Genomic DNA, 15,772 nt, shown 5'->3' with positions numbered 1-15,772 from the left:
TAGCAGAGCTAATCTCAGTTGGTATGGTCACTTAAACAGAATGGGAGAGGAAATTTTTCACATAGTACTATTATATCCTGTACACTCCCTTGAGGGTACATAGCAGGAATTTGATGATGATGATGGTATTATTGTTCAGGATCTTAAACTGTTTTTTTGCTGTAGACATTTTTTATGCAGGTCTGACATGTGTAAGTTTGCAGTAGATTGTAAAAAACAGACAGCCCAAGGGAAGACATGAGACAAGTGTGTCTAGAAAAGGTAGAGAGTTATTGTTTTCAATCTCGATGGTAAATTGGATACTTTTGTTTTGTTTGTTCAGGTGGTCAGGAAAGTATTTAATGTTTGGCGGCTGTGGTGCCAGATGATGATGAATATATCGTCAACATATCTGAACCAAACTTTGGGCTTAAGACTTGCTCAATCTGGAGCTCATTGCTTGAAGTCCTCCATGTAAAAAGTTAGCTATATGGGGGGGGGCATGACCGTACCTTCTTTTTGCAGGTAGAAATTATTTTGCCACAGGAAATACCTGGAGCAAAGTACATGGGCAAACAGGAGTGTGATATTGGGCAGAAATTTGTTCCGTGTGATAAGAATCATGTCAATGATTAGGACATTCACAAAAAAGGCAGTTACATCAATGACTAATAAATCTTCATTGTTGATTTATTGATTTTTTAAATCATTGTTGATTTAATTCATTTAATCAACTTCATTTAATTTTGTTTATGAAATGTTTTGCATTTTTTATATAGGATGGGGAATGACCTACCGACTCCTTGAGTGCAGATGCTAGTTTTTTGGCTAAGTGATAATTCACTAAGTGAAAATTCAATTCCTTCAGCTATTGGCCATAGTGGTGCATTTGTTTTGTGTATTTTTGGCAGGCCAAAAATTCTGGAAACATGGGCATAATGCAGTAACAGCTTTTTAATTGTTTTCTCTGGCCAAGTGATGACTTGATGAATTCTGTTGTTTTCTTTTTGACAGTTTGTAGGATTGTAGTTAACCAGTTGGTATGTGTTATGGTCGGATACCAACTGGTTCATTTTTTCATGGTAAGCTGTCCAATCAAGAATGACCATAGAATTGCCTTTATCTGCCTTGATGATAATGATGTCTTTGTTATTTTTTGTAGAGATTTAAGGGCTAATTTTTCTGTGTTGGTTTAATTGCAATTTAGTTCTTTATTATAATTTAGTATATTGACTGTTTCTATTAGTATTTTATCAGCTATATTGGAGGGGAAGGAAGTTTAGACTTCTTTCAATGTGGTAAATGAAGTGTAACTTGTTGAGTGACCTTGGTACATAGCATAGTTTACACCCTTTTGCAAAAGCGAGAGTTCACCTTCATGGCTGGATATGCTGATAACTTGGCCATGGTCCATTAGTGGTTGGCTGCTCCTCTGGGTATGGCATCTCAATTGTCTGTTGCTTTCTTCTTGTTTCAGTCTTTGGAACTTTGCTATTAGTTTTCCTTTGTTTTTACATAGAATGTGCTTTGCAGAGGTGTCTAATCATCTATAGAATATCTCAAATATCAGGAATTATGTAGCTAGACAGCTCTGATTTTAGTTGCAAAAGGTTGTTTGGTTAATTGCAGATTTTTGCAGACCTCATGGAATTTGTTCCCCATACAGCTTTTCCCATTTTGGATATAAATATGAAGTGCTTTGGCTGAAGTAAACTCCTTTTTAAGCTTGATGCAATTCAGTATCACACTGTCTCTGCATTGTTTAACAGAGGCTAGCCAATTAATTAACACAGAATTTTTTCTTACTTTTGTGTAGTTTTCCTGATGGTGACCTCGATACAGATGTCGAAAAACATAGAGTGTTACTTTCTTAATCATAAGTAGTTGCTCTAACATGTGTTTTTGTCTCCATAAATTCTACACAATGATTTTCTTGAATTATTATGCATTGCAATGTTGAGCACGTTATGCTGCTTATGCACATGTTTGGCTGGCTATGGCTAAGATGGATTCCAACAAGTTGATATTAGGGTTTATATTTAGGTGTTTTGAAATCCAATGTCATTTCTAGGGATTCCCAAATTGTTCTCTCAGTTATGTTATAACAATGGTGTAATAGTTCAGACACATTCCATAACATCTGATTTACTTCCAGTGCATCTTGTAGTTCAGCTGAAGAGCGTACACACGATGACAAAGCTGAGGCCTCACTTCTTTGGTATATAATATTTCTGATGTGTTCTTCAATGCACTGCTCAATAGATTGTTCTGTCTGTCCATAATATGATGTCCTGCATTCAACCAACAGTTGGTAAAAACCTGGATATTTTAGTGGGCCATGTTGAGGTTTTAGGGATTACCTAAATCCACAAGTATTTAGTACTAGACGATTTAGTATTTTTGTAAGTTTAATGGAAGACTTGTATTTCCATAGGTATTTTGGAAATACTAAGTATTTTCAATATAAGTATTGAAAATACTTCTATTAGATATATATGTCAGTGTAATGGGCAACTGGCATATAAGCTTAAAACCTAAAATAGCCTAAATTTTAGGCTATTTTAGGTTTTAAGCTTATGTCAGTTGTATAAGACGACCCCCCCAATTTCTCCTTTCTTGTATTAATGCAATGTTAGGTATTGTTGTTATAGCCATTATTTTTTTGCCTAGCATAGATTTAGCATTTACATGAATTACCCTAATTAAAAGTGATTAGTCCCAATTTTAATTAATTATTAATTTTGCATTTTTTTTTTTTTTTTAAATTTAGGATTATTAAAATTGTTATTTAAAATCATGGACCCAGCAACAAAAAGAAGAAATGAAGCTCGATTTAAAATAAGGGTAATTGAAATGGCAAAGCAAACTAATAACTGTGCTGCTGCAAGAAAGTGTGACATAACTGAAAAGATGGTAAGAGAATGGAGGAAGAAAGAAGATATTTTAAAAAAATTGCCAAAGAAAAAAATGTGCAATGAGAATGGGGGATCACCTGATGGCCACAACTAGAAAATCACGTTGCAGAATGGGTATTCGAACAAACACAGATTGGTTATCTTTTACAACAAATATGATTAGAGCATATGCACTCAAATGGTCAAGATTGAATCTGGATGGAAGTATAGAATTTCAGCTACTTCAGGATGATGTAATCATTTTTTGAACAGACAAAATCTGATAATACGACAAAAAACGAAAATTGCTCAAAAACTACCAGCAGATCTTGACCACAATCTTACCAGTTTTCATAAATTTATTATTCAGTTGAGACAAGAACATAAATTTCTATTGTCAAATATTGGAAATATGGATGAAACTCCTATGAGCTTTGATATGATAAACAATAAAACAGTAGAGTCTAAAGGTAGTAAGAGTGCTAGTTCGAAGTACAGGTCATGAAAAAAAAAAAACAAGGTTTACGGTTGTGTTGTCATGTTTGGCTAATGGAACCAAGTTAAAACCAATGATCATCTTCAAATGTAAAACTAAACCTAAGATAAAATTTACTTCAGGTGTTTTTGTACATTTTCAAGAAAAAGGATGGACGGATGAAAATGTTGTAAAATTATGGATAAATAATGTGTGGAACACGCGACCAGGCGGTATAATGAAGAAAGACAGTTTATTAGTATGGGATATGTTTCATAGTCATTTAACTGAGAATACTAAAGTCTTCTAGAAAAAAATAACACAAAAATTGCTGTTATACCAGGTGGTTTAACTTCTATATTGCAACCACTAGACATCTGCTTGAACAAACCATTTAAAGATCACATGCGAGAAGAGTGGAATAATTGGATGTTGACTGGTGAGAAATCATTTACAAACAGTGGATCTATGCACACTGCATCACTTGATATGTTGTGCAATTTTGTGATCAAAGCATGGAATAAAGTAAAAGTAGAGACTATAATAAAATCATTTAAAAAGTGTGATATCTCTAATCTTATGGATGGTACGAAAGATGATCTGTTGTGGGACACTGATGACGATGACAACGAAATCAATTCACCTTTGAATTGATTTCGTTGAACTGGGATCCATATGACAATCATTTAAACAATGAATCTGAAGAACTATTTTCAACAGATGATGAAGAAAATCAGCATGAAAATTGAGGTTAATAATTATTATTTGTTTTTTAAGACTTGCATCTATTGTAATATTTTAAATAAATTTATGTAACAAAAAATTAATCCGATTTGTTTATAAACACTGCCTATTTTTTTATATAACGATGTATTGTAACTACCTAAATGTTCAAGTATCTGAGGAAATAATATCAGGCTGTATACCAAGGTCAGGAGGTTAAATTGAGCAGAAGTTAGACAGATGAGTAGTATCATTAGCCACGAGTTGCAAAAAATGTTGTGAAGGATATATATGAGGAGAAAGGCGAACAGCAAACTCATGAACAGTACAGTACAAGGATCAGTCAAGAAAAGAGACAAAAAAAAAATGGTAAAAAAGTCAAAATCAGATTATGAGAAGAAATTAGCCAAGCAGGTCAAAGGAAACCCAATGAGTGCAGATGAGAGAGAGAGAGAGAGAGGTGAGATAAAGAGACAAAATACTTGAGCCACTGAGTGACACTTTAAAGAGTGCACATCATCCTAGTGAGGTCACTGCTGTGGTAGAGGTGACAGGGACTGGTGTGAGAACAGCGGTTAATGAATTGGAGGTATTTAGGATATTGCACAATCTCAATGCAAATACAGCTGTGGGATTTGATGGGATAACAGTTCATGTTTTAAGAGAATGTACAAGGTTAATGCCCTTGACTAGGTTGTTTAAGTCTCAGATCTGGAAAAATTCCAAGGGAGCAGAAAGAGAGCAAAATAATTATTTTGCATAAAGGATGTTCTAAGAGTGCAGTAGTAAAAGCAATGGAAATGTTGGTCAAAAAGAGAATTTAGGAATGAATGGATAAGAACATGATACTCTATGAAGGGCAGCATGGCTTTGTGAAGGTCAGTCATGCCTTAGTAATTTACTAAGTTTTTTTCTTTTTTTTTTTTACTTTGCACAGAGAATGGTAACACGATGATAATGCTGAATTTTGTAAAGCCAGGACGTGGAACTCTGTTACGCAAACTGGAACAAATGGGTATGATATGAAACAGGTGATATAGATACAATGGTGGCTGATGGACAGATACCAAAAAAAGTAACATATTGATGAACAGAATCCAGGAGAAAGCAGGTGACAAGTGGTGTGCTGCAAGGCTCTGCATGGACTACTGCTGTTTAATTTGTACATAATTGATACAGTAAATAATTTGAAGAGAGCTATTCAGTTGTTTGCTGATGATTCAAAGTTGGGTACAGTAATAGTGAATCAAAGTGATGTAGAGAGCTTGCTATGATTTGTATAGGCTGATCGTAAGGACAAAATATAATGGACATCATTTAATGTGGAAAAGTGTAAAGTTATGCATTTTGGGGATAAAAAGATTACAAGCTGTGTACCACAACGAAGGAACTCGATTCTAGGAAATTGATGAAGTCAGGGATTTCGGAGGTAGTAGTACACAGAGAGTTGAAGTTTAGAGGGCATACTGCTATAGCAGTCAGGGTAGCTGACAAGATTATTTGGTTATTGAAGACCACACTAACAAGCAGAGATAAGAGAGTTATCATTTCTCTTTACACCTCAGTTTCTTGGGAATGAGGAAGTGGTGGAGAGGATCCAGAGGAGTGACTTGGTCATAGGGTGCATTACAGAGACAAACGGATATGGTTTGTCTTTGGAATGCCCCCTATTCAACACTTTTCAACATAATCTCCCTTTACTTCAACACACTTTTCACATCTTTGAATTAACATTCAAAAAACAGTCTGCACTTTTGTCTGCAAAATGGCCTAAAACTGCATCTTTCACATCACTGGCATCTGCAATTTTTTTCCTCAAAGGTCTTTCTTCAGTTTCAAGAAGAGATGGTAGTCGCTAGGTGCTAGATCTAGACTTTAGGGTGTTCAATATCCTAGAAGGCCCAGTCCACTGCAGCCCTTGCAACAATAGCCATATGGACAGGAGCATTGTTGTGAAGCAGGCAAACACCATGACTCAGCATTCCTAATCTCTTCTCCTTTATGGCATCGCACAGCTTGTGCAGGAGCAAAGCATAATATTCTGCATTCACAGTGGTATTCCTTTCCTTGAAACCAATCAAGAGAATTCCCCAGCAATCACAAAAGATTTTTGCCATGATCTTCTTGGTGGACTGAGTGACCTTGGCTTTTCTCAGCAGTGCTTCACCTGGTTTGCTCCGCTCCATAGATTTCCTTTTTGAAAGAGGATCAGAATAAAGGACCATGGTTTCATCTCCAGTGATAATGGATTCCAGCACTTCTCTCTGATTCCCTTGACAAAGCTCTAAAAACTTACAGGAACAGGTCACATGATGCTCCTGAATTGAAGAGAGAAGTAGGGTACCCACCATGCACTGACCTTCGTCATGTGAAGCTTCTTGTGAATGATGCAAAAGACAGTTGTTATAGAAAGCTCCAACCGTGCTGAGATTTCTTTGAGCTTCAGCCGACTGTCATTGAGCAGTTCTTCCTCAACCTCAGTCATTTTCCACAGGTCAACCATCATGAAGATATCTTCGATGCTCTCTCTTCATAGGCAAAAATGTTTATTCCCATTCCTTCACAATGGAATATGAAGGAGAAGCTTCCCCATAAACACCATCTAATTGCTGTTTGATAGCACTTGGAGAAAGCTCTTCTTTAGTGGAAACTTTATCACAGCACGGTACACAATTTTTAACATTACAGTCATTTAGAGTGCCACATGTTAGTAACGCAGGTGCCTCCAACTGAATGATGCAGATAGAGAGTTGAAACTGATACACTAAGCTCTCCAAAGATAGTGCTATCCATCATGCACACAGCATTTTAAAATTGGCATGAATTTTGTATGTAAGGCCAGAAACTTTTGGAACCCACTTTGTATATATAAAGGGTGTCCCAAAATTCACGCAAGATTTAAATTTAGCGCCATTTGTGAGGTAAAGTGTTGCCAATGAGAAAAAAAAAGACAGCGTGACAGCTGACAGTTCAGGGTTATTAAAAATGGAGTGCTACACGAAAGAACAACGCATTTTCATTGTTGAGCAATATTTTAAAAATAATGAAGGTTTGGCAGCTACAGTTCACAATTTTCGTACAAAATATGGTCGGAATAGTGATTTAACTTCATCAATTGTGAAAAGATTAATTAAAAAATTCAAGGAAACTGGATCAATTAGTGATCTTATACACACTCTGGCCATCCTTCAACAAGTCGTTCAACAGAAAACATCGAAGCAGTTCATGAGAGTGTTGCTGAGAGTTCAGGAACATCAATTCGGCACTGTGGTCTTGAATTGGACATTTCGAGAAGCTCTCTACAGTGTATTCTCACGAAAGATTTGCATCTTTATCCTTACAAAGTTCAATTGACTCAAGAACTGAAGCCTACTGACCACACACAGCGAAGAGAGTTCGTTGAATGGATTATGGAACAACAAGTGGATGCTTATTTTTCGAACAAAATCATCTTCAGCGATGAGGCTCATTTTCATCTTGATGGCTTCGTTAATCGGCAAAATTGTCGCATTTTGGGTTCAGAAAATCCACGAGTGATTGTTGAGAAACAAATGCATCCACAACATGTCACTGTTTGGTGCGGATTTTGGGCTGGAGGCATCATCGGTCCATTCTTCTTCGAAAATGCGGCTGGTAAAGCAATAACAGTTAATGGTGCTCACTATCACGACATGATAATCCAGTTTTTTGTGCCTAAATTGCAAAATATGGATGTGGACGACATGTGGTTTCAACAAGACGGTGCCACATGCCATACAGCCCGAAAAACAATTCAATTACTGCATGAGTCATTTCCTAGTCGTGTAATTTCCTGTTTTGGTGATCAGAATTGGCCGCCCAGATCATGTGACTTAACGGCATTGGACTTTTTTCTTTGGGTTTTTTTGAAGTCTAAGGTTTATGCCAACAAGCCCACGACCACCCAAGCCTTGAAGGAGGAAATTGAGCACCATATCAACGAAATTCAGCCACATTTATGCAAAACGGTCATGGAAAATTTCGACAAGAGTGTGTATGTGCCAGCAAAGCCATGGAGGCCATTTACCCGATATGCTATTCCATGTATAACCCTATATTGTGTACTTTATGAATCAATAAGAAATTACAATTTTTAATTAAAACCTGTGTTTTCTATCAAAATTACTTCTTGCGTGAATTTTGGGACACCCTGTAGGTTCTCACATACCTTGATCCTTTATTTTTGATCCACATTCTCCTCCATCATGTACTGCTTACAGTAATTATCCTTAGGCAATTCTATAAATTCTGTATAAACCAAGTAATAACAAAAACTTCATACTTGTCAACTGCAAGCCTCCACTGAAACTAAAGCCTGAATTATCCCCTGGTTTTCTGCTGTTACTAAGATTCTCTCTGTGCACAGATATCAAAAATAAAAGAACAATATGTAAAAAATACCAATCTGTAAAACCCCACCTTTTTCCTGGCAGAAACCAACTTTTCAGACTTTCCAAGAACTACTCATCTAATCTTCCCCAAATATGCACTCTTCAACTCCTTTTGGCTCAAGGGTAACATTTGAGCATATGTTCACTCTGACGTACCATGCCAGAGAGCATTCAACTTAGAATCTCCCTATTTACTTTGGCTGAAAATCTCTGTCCCACTGTCAAATTCATATGTTGTCCATATTACTCTCTCTACCAACCACTTGGAATGCTTTGATTTCTTCTCATTGAAATTTAATGTCCTTCAATCCAATTTTCCTAGTAGTGAGGTTATCTTCCTTGCCAATTTCAATGTAGATAATACCAACTGGCTTTCCTCCTTCAACTGTACAGACCAAGCAGGTAGAGATGATGAGACATATGCCATCACAAATGACCTCATTCAAATTGTTCACATGCCTATCAGAGTATCAGATAATCCCAATCACTTTCTGAACCCTACAGAGCTCTTCCTCGCTACTGATCCCACCAGAGATACTGTGGAGGTTGTATCTCCCTTAGGTAATTCAGACCACAGCAATGTGCTTAAGATTTGTGCGGCAGAGTTGACTCCTATTCTATGTCGCCTCTTTATGCTCTCTTACTCCATAGGCATCTACTCTACAGCCTGGAAATTAGTCCATGTCCAACCTCTTCCCCCACTGAGCAACACCCACACAGTCATTCTCAACCAAGAATCATCTGGCATTATAAGAATGCCAAGTGAGATTTTCATGCCTCATTTTCATGGTTGGATTATTGTTTTCAGTCTTCCAGCCCAAGCATATACACTGAATGCATCACTGAAGTAATCCTCTCTGGAATGGAAGCCCATATTCCCCATTCCATGCTAACTAAATTCCCATCCCCTAAATCAGCGCTTCCCAAACTGTAGGCCACAGCCCCCTTGGGAGCCGTTAGTTTTGTTGAGGGGTGGGCCGTGAAATAATGAAAACAAATTTAAAACGAATGTTGTAAGACTAAGTAGATTTTTATTTATCTTATCATGTTGGAGGCTTAATGGATATTTTACAACACTCAAAAAGAATTAAAATAGAATTTAATACTTCCTATATTTCATCCTAGTCACTAGGACATCTACGGGGATTACATAAACAATTAATGTAACATGCACACACAAATCTTACAATACTAAGCCCAACCACGTGGGTGACACTAAAGTCCTCTCTAGGTGGAGCACCCTCTAAGGGCGGTAGTAGGTGGACTGGAATGTAAGGTGGGACCTCTGGTGATGAGTGTTTCCCAAATCTTCGGAAGCTTAATGTAACCGTATTTATTAAGGTTTGGTTGGTTTCTGAGAGCTGCTGCTGCTTCTAAGAAAAGTCTCTCTTTCTTGAATTTGCTGTGGTGGAGCATGGGGGTTTTCTTCCATGATACTCTGTGGGTGGTGTCCAAAACATGGTCAGCCAAGCCTGAATGGCCATAGTTATGTTTGCATATGTAAGACTTGTGTTCCTCCAGGCAGATGGATGCTGATATGCCTGTCTGTCCAAAGTACGCCAGCTTACAGGAACAGGGTACTTTGTAAACTCCAGGCAGCGAGAGAGGAGGGAGTTGATCTTTCGTAGAACGGATAAGGGTAGCAAGTTTGCAGTAGGGCTTATATGCTGCGTGTAGGTTGTACTTTTTATCTTGGCTATTTTATCAGATATGCCACGGATGTAGGGTATGGTGATGGCATTTTTAAAATCTTGTTGACGAGAAGGACGGGGAATGGGGGAGGAACTGATTTTTTTTTGATACTGTGTTCGCTGTAGCCATTGGAGAGGAAAGTGTTGTGCATGTGGTTAAGCTCAGTAGTAAGGGCGGTTCCACTGGAACAAAGATTGTGGACTCTCTTAGTAAGAGTTTTGATGATGCCATATTGTTGTGAGGGGGTGGTGGTGGTGGGAGAGTTTGTGAATGTATCTGCCTGTGTGTGTGTGGGTTTTCTGTATACAGTGAAGGCAAGTGTATCATTAGGCAGGCGTGCGACTAAGGTGTCTAGGAAGGGTAAACAGTTGTTCTTTTCCTTTTCCATAGTAAACTGGATTCTTGGATGCAGGCTATTAAGATGACTGAGGAAGGAGTCTAACGTGTCTGGGCCATGAGGCCAAATAGAGAACACATCATCTACATATCTTAGCCAGATAGAAGGTTTGAGTGGGGCTGAGTCTATGGCTCGTTTTTCGAAATCTTCCATATAGAAATTGGCAGGGGGGGTGAGGGGGGGGGGGGCATGGCAGTTCCCTCTATCTGCTTGTAGATTTTTTTCTTCCAAGAGAAATACCCAGAGTTAATGGCAAAGGAAAAGAGATCTAAGATGTCAGAGGGAAAAACGTTTTCTAAGAGAGATAAGGTGTCAGTTAAGGGAATATTGGTAAACAAAGAGGAGATATCAAAGCTTACCAATATGTCTGTATTATTCAAGGTTAAATTTTCTGTGAGGGCTTTAAAGTGGGTCGAGTTTTTTATATAGGAAGTGGACCTTCCGGTTAGGGGGGTCAGTGAGTTGGCCAGCTGTTTAGACAGTCTGTAGCAAGGTGCATTGGTGGCATCTACTATAGGTTGTCATCTACTATAGGTATTGCCACCAATGCACGTTGCTACAGACTGTCTAAACAGCTGGCCAACTCACTGACCCCCCCTAACCGGAAGGTCCACTTCCTATATAAAAAACTCGACCCACTTTAAAGCCCTCACAGAAAATTTAATTTAACCTTGAATAATACAGACATATTGGTAAGCTTTGATATCTCCTCTTTGTTTACCAATATTCCCTTAACTGACACCTTATCTCTCTTAGAAAACGTTTTTCCCTCTGACATCTTAGATCTCTTTTCCTTTGCCATTAACTCTGGGTATTTCTCTTGGAAGAAAAAAATCTACAAGCAGATAGAGGGAACCGCCATGGGTTCCCCCCTCTCACCCCCCTTGCCAATTTCTATATGGAAGATTTCGAAAAACGAGCCATATGCATCAAAATTGATTTACAAAGCGTCTAAAGCAGAACATTTGCATCATGCCCAAATGGCAGCCATGCATTTTGGTCTTCGGCCAAAATGCATGGCTGCAGTTGGCCACAACTTTTGTCCAAGACTGCTCCTGCACCTAGAATGGCTATTGCATCATCACCTACAGAGAAAACCAATCTTCTGGCATCATACTTTTCCTCAAATGCCTGCATAGATTATTTTGGTAAATGTCCCCCAACCATTTCAAACACCCAACAATGAATGTCTCCTCTGACCTTTCATCAGGAAGTGATCAGAAAAATCCTATCAAAATTAGATAAATTCCCCTGAAGATTTGTGTGCCAGAGTACTCTACACCCTGGAAATTAGACCGTGTTCAACCTATTCCCAAGAAAGGTGATAGATCCTTGCCATCAAACTATTGCCCAACCTCTCTCACCTCAGTCCTCTCTAAAGTAATGGAGAGAACCATCAACAGCCAAATTTTATGCTATCTTGAAAGTACTCAAATATAAACCACCACTAGTATGGATTCCAATGCCGTTCAACAGGGGATTTGCTCAGCTCACCTAATGTCACACACCTCTGGATAAGCATCATGGAAAAGTTTGGTGAATCCCAAGTGGTTGCACTAGATATCTGAAAGGCTTTCGACAGAATCTGGCACAAGGGCCTATTAAGTAAGCTTCCATCATTCAATCTCTCCTGTGACATCTGTAACTGGGTTGCCAGTTTTCCCACAAAGTTCTGTTCCTCTCACCCACCCTGTTTCTTCTATATATATATATATATATATATATATATATCAATAACCTGCTCAGTTGACTACCAATCCAATACACAGTTTTGTCAATGACAGTGTACTACATTCCTCCTCCTCACTTAACAAACCTTGTACCAAACAAATCACCACAACTCAGAATTCCAATTTTTTGGATGCCTCCCTGGCATCCAAATTAGGATTCCTCTTTCGTTAAAGGCCTTACTTTATTCTTGAACAGCTATTAACCCTTTACAAATTACAAATACACCCATCCATCAGTACTGCTTTGCACATCTGGGAAGGTGTCCTTAAGACTCCAGAAAAATACTCAATGCAATATAGAAGAGAGCAGTCAGACTAATGACTCATATCTTACTAACTCAGTCCAACCACTCTTAAATATTCTTACTTCAGGAAGTTTTATTTAAGATGAACAAATCCATTAACAGAGAAAAACATTCTCTTTTACTGCATTATAAACAAAAGTGTATCAGAGTAGAACTCTTCTTTAAAGCCATTTTATAGTTTCAGATTTAACTAATTAACTGATATCCCAGTGTTCTCGATGCAGAAGAAACTTTCCATTTTGCATTTCTACACATGCATTTTCTATAAATAATTCAATGGTAAATTGAATTTACCATTGAATAAGAGGATAGTTCATCAGAACTATCCTCAATAATTCCCCCCACCTCTCTCTCTCTCTACCAAATCAATAAATACATGTACAGCTACCACCTAACATCCCTTTACTGTCAAACTGCATACACAGAGAACATTACAATTATTTCCCAGGAAAAAAAATACATATGCTTCAAATCTAATGTGAACAAGCTGCTCATTTCCCGATTCTCTTACATTACATGGCACTAATGCACTACAGGTTGACCAACTGAACTTTCATGTATGAGCTCAACATAAAAAAATAAAATAAAATAAAAATCACTACCCTAATCTGATTAATTGTTTTGTTTCTAATCCAAGTAGTTGAAATACTGTCTTCGGTAATGATAGTTTAGGGTTTTATCTAATTTCTTTCTTATTCCATATAAATTTATTCAACAACTCCCCATCACACCAGTTCTGTTTATTCTGTTCCAAATTAAATTTATCATCTTTGTTAAAATATCAAGATATCTGAAGTATTTTAATATTTTACTAGTTGTTGTACAGGTATTCTCCATTGAAAATGGAAAACCTGTAGAACCTTTTACTGCTGATTTTCATATCAGACTTGTTGCAGCAATTATTCAAAGAGATCTGAAGACTTGTACTGAATTTATTTAGGAGTATTACATCATCTGCATGAAGTAAGGAGCTGAAATGAATATTTTCAATTTTAATATAAATTTTTATTTCAATTTCATAATGATATTTATTTATTTCAATTTCATAATGTGATCCATATAGATGATGAATAACAGCAGAGATGGCATGTATCCTTGTTCTAACACCTAATTTTATAACAACTTTCTTGCATTTCTTCAATTCTAACAGCTGATTTACAACTTCTGTATAAAATTCCATTTACACCACATAAGCGCAGGATTTTGAAAAATCCTCCTAGCACCTTTCATATGTCTTTTCCAGATCTACAACTGTACTAAGAATTTTTATTTAAGCCTAATTTGATCTTATAAAAAGATAAGGTGCCAAGAAGAAAAACTTTCAAAACTGTAAACTTTCAAAACCTTATACAGAGTGTTACAGAGCTTTCTATAAAAATTTATGGTTGCAAATTAATTTTATAAAAAACTAAACATTTCTTCATTTAATTTGCAAGTAAAAAAATTCTCTCTAGTGCTTAAAAATTTAAAAAAATATTGAAAATCAGATCATTATTTTTTTATGCTGTTCACACCCAAGAAAGGTTATTTATTTAATTAATTTATATATATATATATATATATATATTTAAAAAAAAGTATTTATTTTTACATAGTCCAGAATTCCTTCTCTAGAAACCAAACATGGAACTTTATCAAGCCACTACAGGCCTCCAATAAGTGGGATGTAGTCTCACGATGATGAGGAAAGAGTGCTGTAAAGGGAATTAGAGATGATAAAGGTGACATGAAAACTGCTGAAAAAGATATCCTTCATGTATGGAGTAATTACTTCGAAAAATTGCTAAATGAAACAATCAGTGACAGCATAGTAGTAAAAAACACTCAACAGGCATGCAATCAGGAATACATATCCATACTTGAAGCAGAAAAAGCCATCAAAGCCTGAAATGTGGAAATTCAGCAGGAGTAGATGATATTCGACCAGAAATGCTTGAGTATGGAGGTATAAAAGTCTTATAGTGGCTGCACTGCACAGTACAGAAGGCCTGGACAGCGGGACGAATTCCAGATGATTGGAGTAGTGCTCTCATAGTACCCATATAAAAAAAGGGAAATAGAACTGAATGTCAGAATTACAGAGGTATTTCCCTACTGAGTGTTCCTGGTGAGATTTATGCAAGTATACTTGAGAAATGATTGAGAAGGATTGTGGAAGGGAAGCTTGATGAAGAACAAGCTGGATTCAGGCAAAATAGAGGCTGTCAAGATCAGATTTTCACTTTACGACAAATAGTTGAGAAATCATGGGAATATAACAAAGATCTGTATTTGAGTTTTGTAGATCTGGAAAAGGCATATGACAAGGTGCCAAGAGAGAAGCTATTCAAAACGCTATTGTATGGTGTCAATGCATTATATGAAGTCTTTATTTGAGTTGTAAGTCAGCAGTTATTACTGAAGGATGTACATTATCCCCTTTGTTATTTATTATCTATATGAATCACATTATGAAGGAAAGTGGTATTAAACCTGATATCAAAAATGAAGATGTTAATCCCAGTTCTTCACTTTATGCAGATGATGATACCTCTAAATAAATTCACAACAAGTCTGCAAGATTCCCTGACTAAGTTGAATAACTCTTGTAATGGATTTGGTATGAAGGTCATCAATAACAAGACAAAGACAATGAAAATAGGCAGAAGAACTGAAAACATCAACTGCATTGTGAATGGAGAATCTATAGAACAAGTAAAACATTTCAGCTACTTAGGAACGAATTTTAGTGAAGATGGTAAATTAAATATGGAAATAGACAACAGAATCAATAAAGCTGTTATGGTAGGAAGTCGAATGAATAAATTTATATGGAATAAGAGAGAAATTAGTCCAAATACTAAATTAACTGTATACAAGACAGTGTTCAAGGCAATTTAACTTATAGGTCTGAGAGCTGGGGTAGAAATAAAACACTTGACCAAAGACTAGAGACTGCAGATATGCCATCTAGAATGATTAGGGGGCATGAACAGATGGCATCAGTCACAATATCATATTGAAAAAAGAGGATATCAGGAAAGAACTTAACTTTGTTAGCATCCAGGAATGTGTTTGCAGAGCTAATCTCAGGTGGGATTAGCTCTGCAAACTTAAACAGAATGGGAGAGGAAAGATTAGCAAAACAAATGTTCTCTGCCAGGTTGGCAGGAAAAAGATCCAGAGGAA

The 15,772-nt window shown here is 36.9% G+C and overlaps 1 protein-coding gene across 3 annotated transcripts in view; it reads right to left on the bottom strand.

The window, feature by feature from the left end:
* The window catches only part of LOC150093696 (JNK-interacting protein 1-like), a 308,320-nt gene that overhangs the window by 35,960 nt on the left and 256,588 nt on the right, over nt 1–15,772 (bottom strand). The window lies entirely within an intron of this gene.

Source organism: Typopeltis vanoorti, chromosome 23 (assembly GCF_054136105.1).
Source record: "Typopeltis vanoorti isolate ZY-2024b chromosome 23, IOZ_Tvanoo_1.0, whole genome shotgun sequence".
In the NCBI taxonomy this organism is placed as follows: domain Eukaryota; kingdom Metazoa; phylum Arthropoda; class Arachnida; order Uropygi; family Thelyphonidae; genus Typopeltis; species Typopeltis vanoorti.
This window is presented reverse-complemented; position numbering and strand designations above follow the sequence as displayed.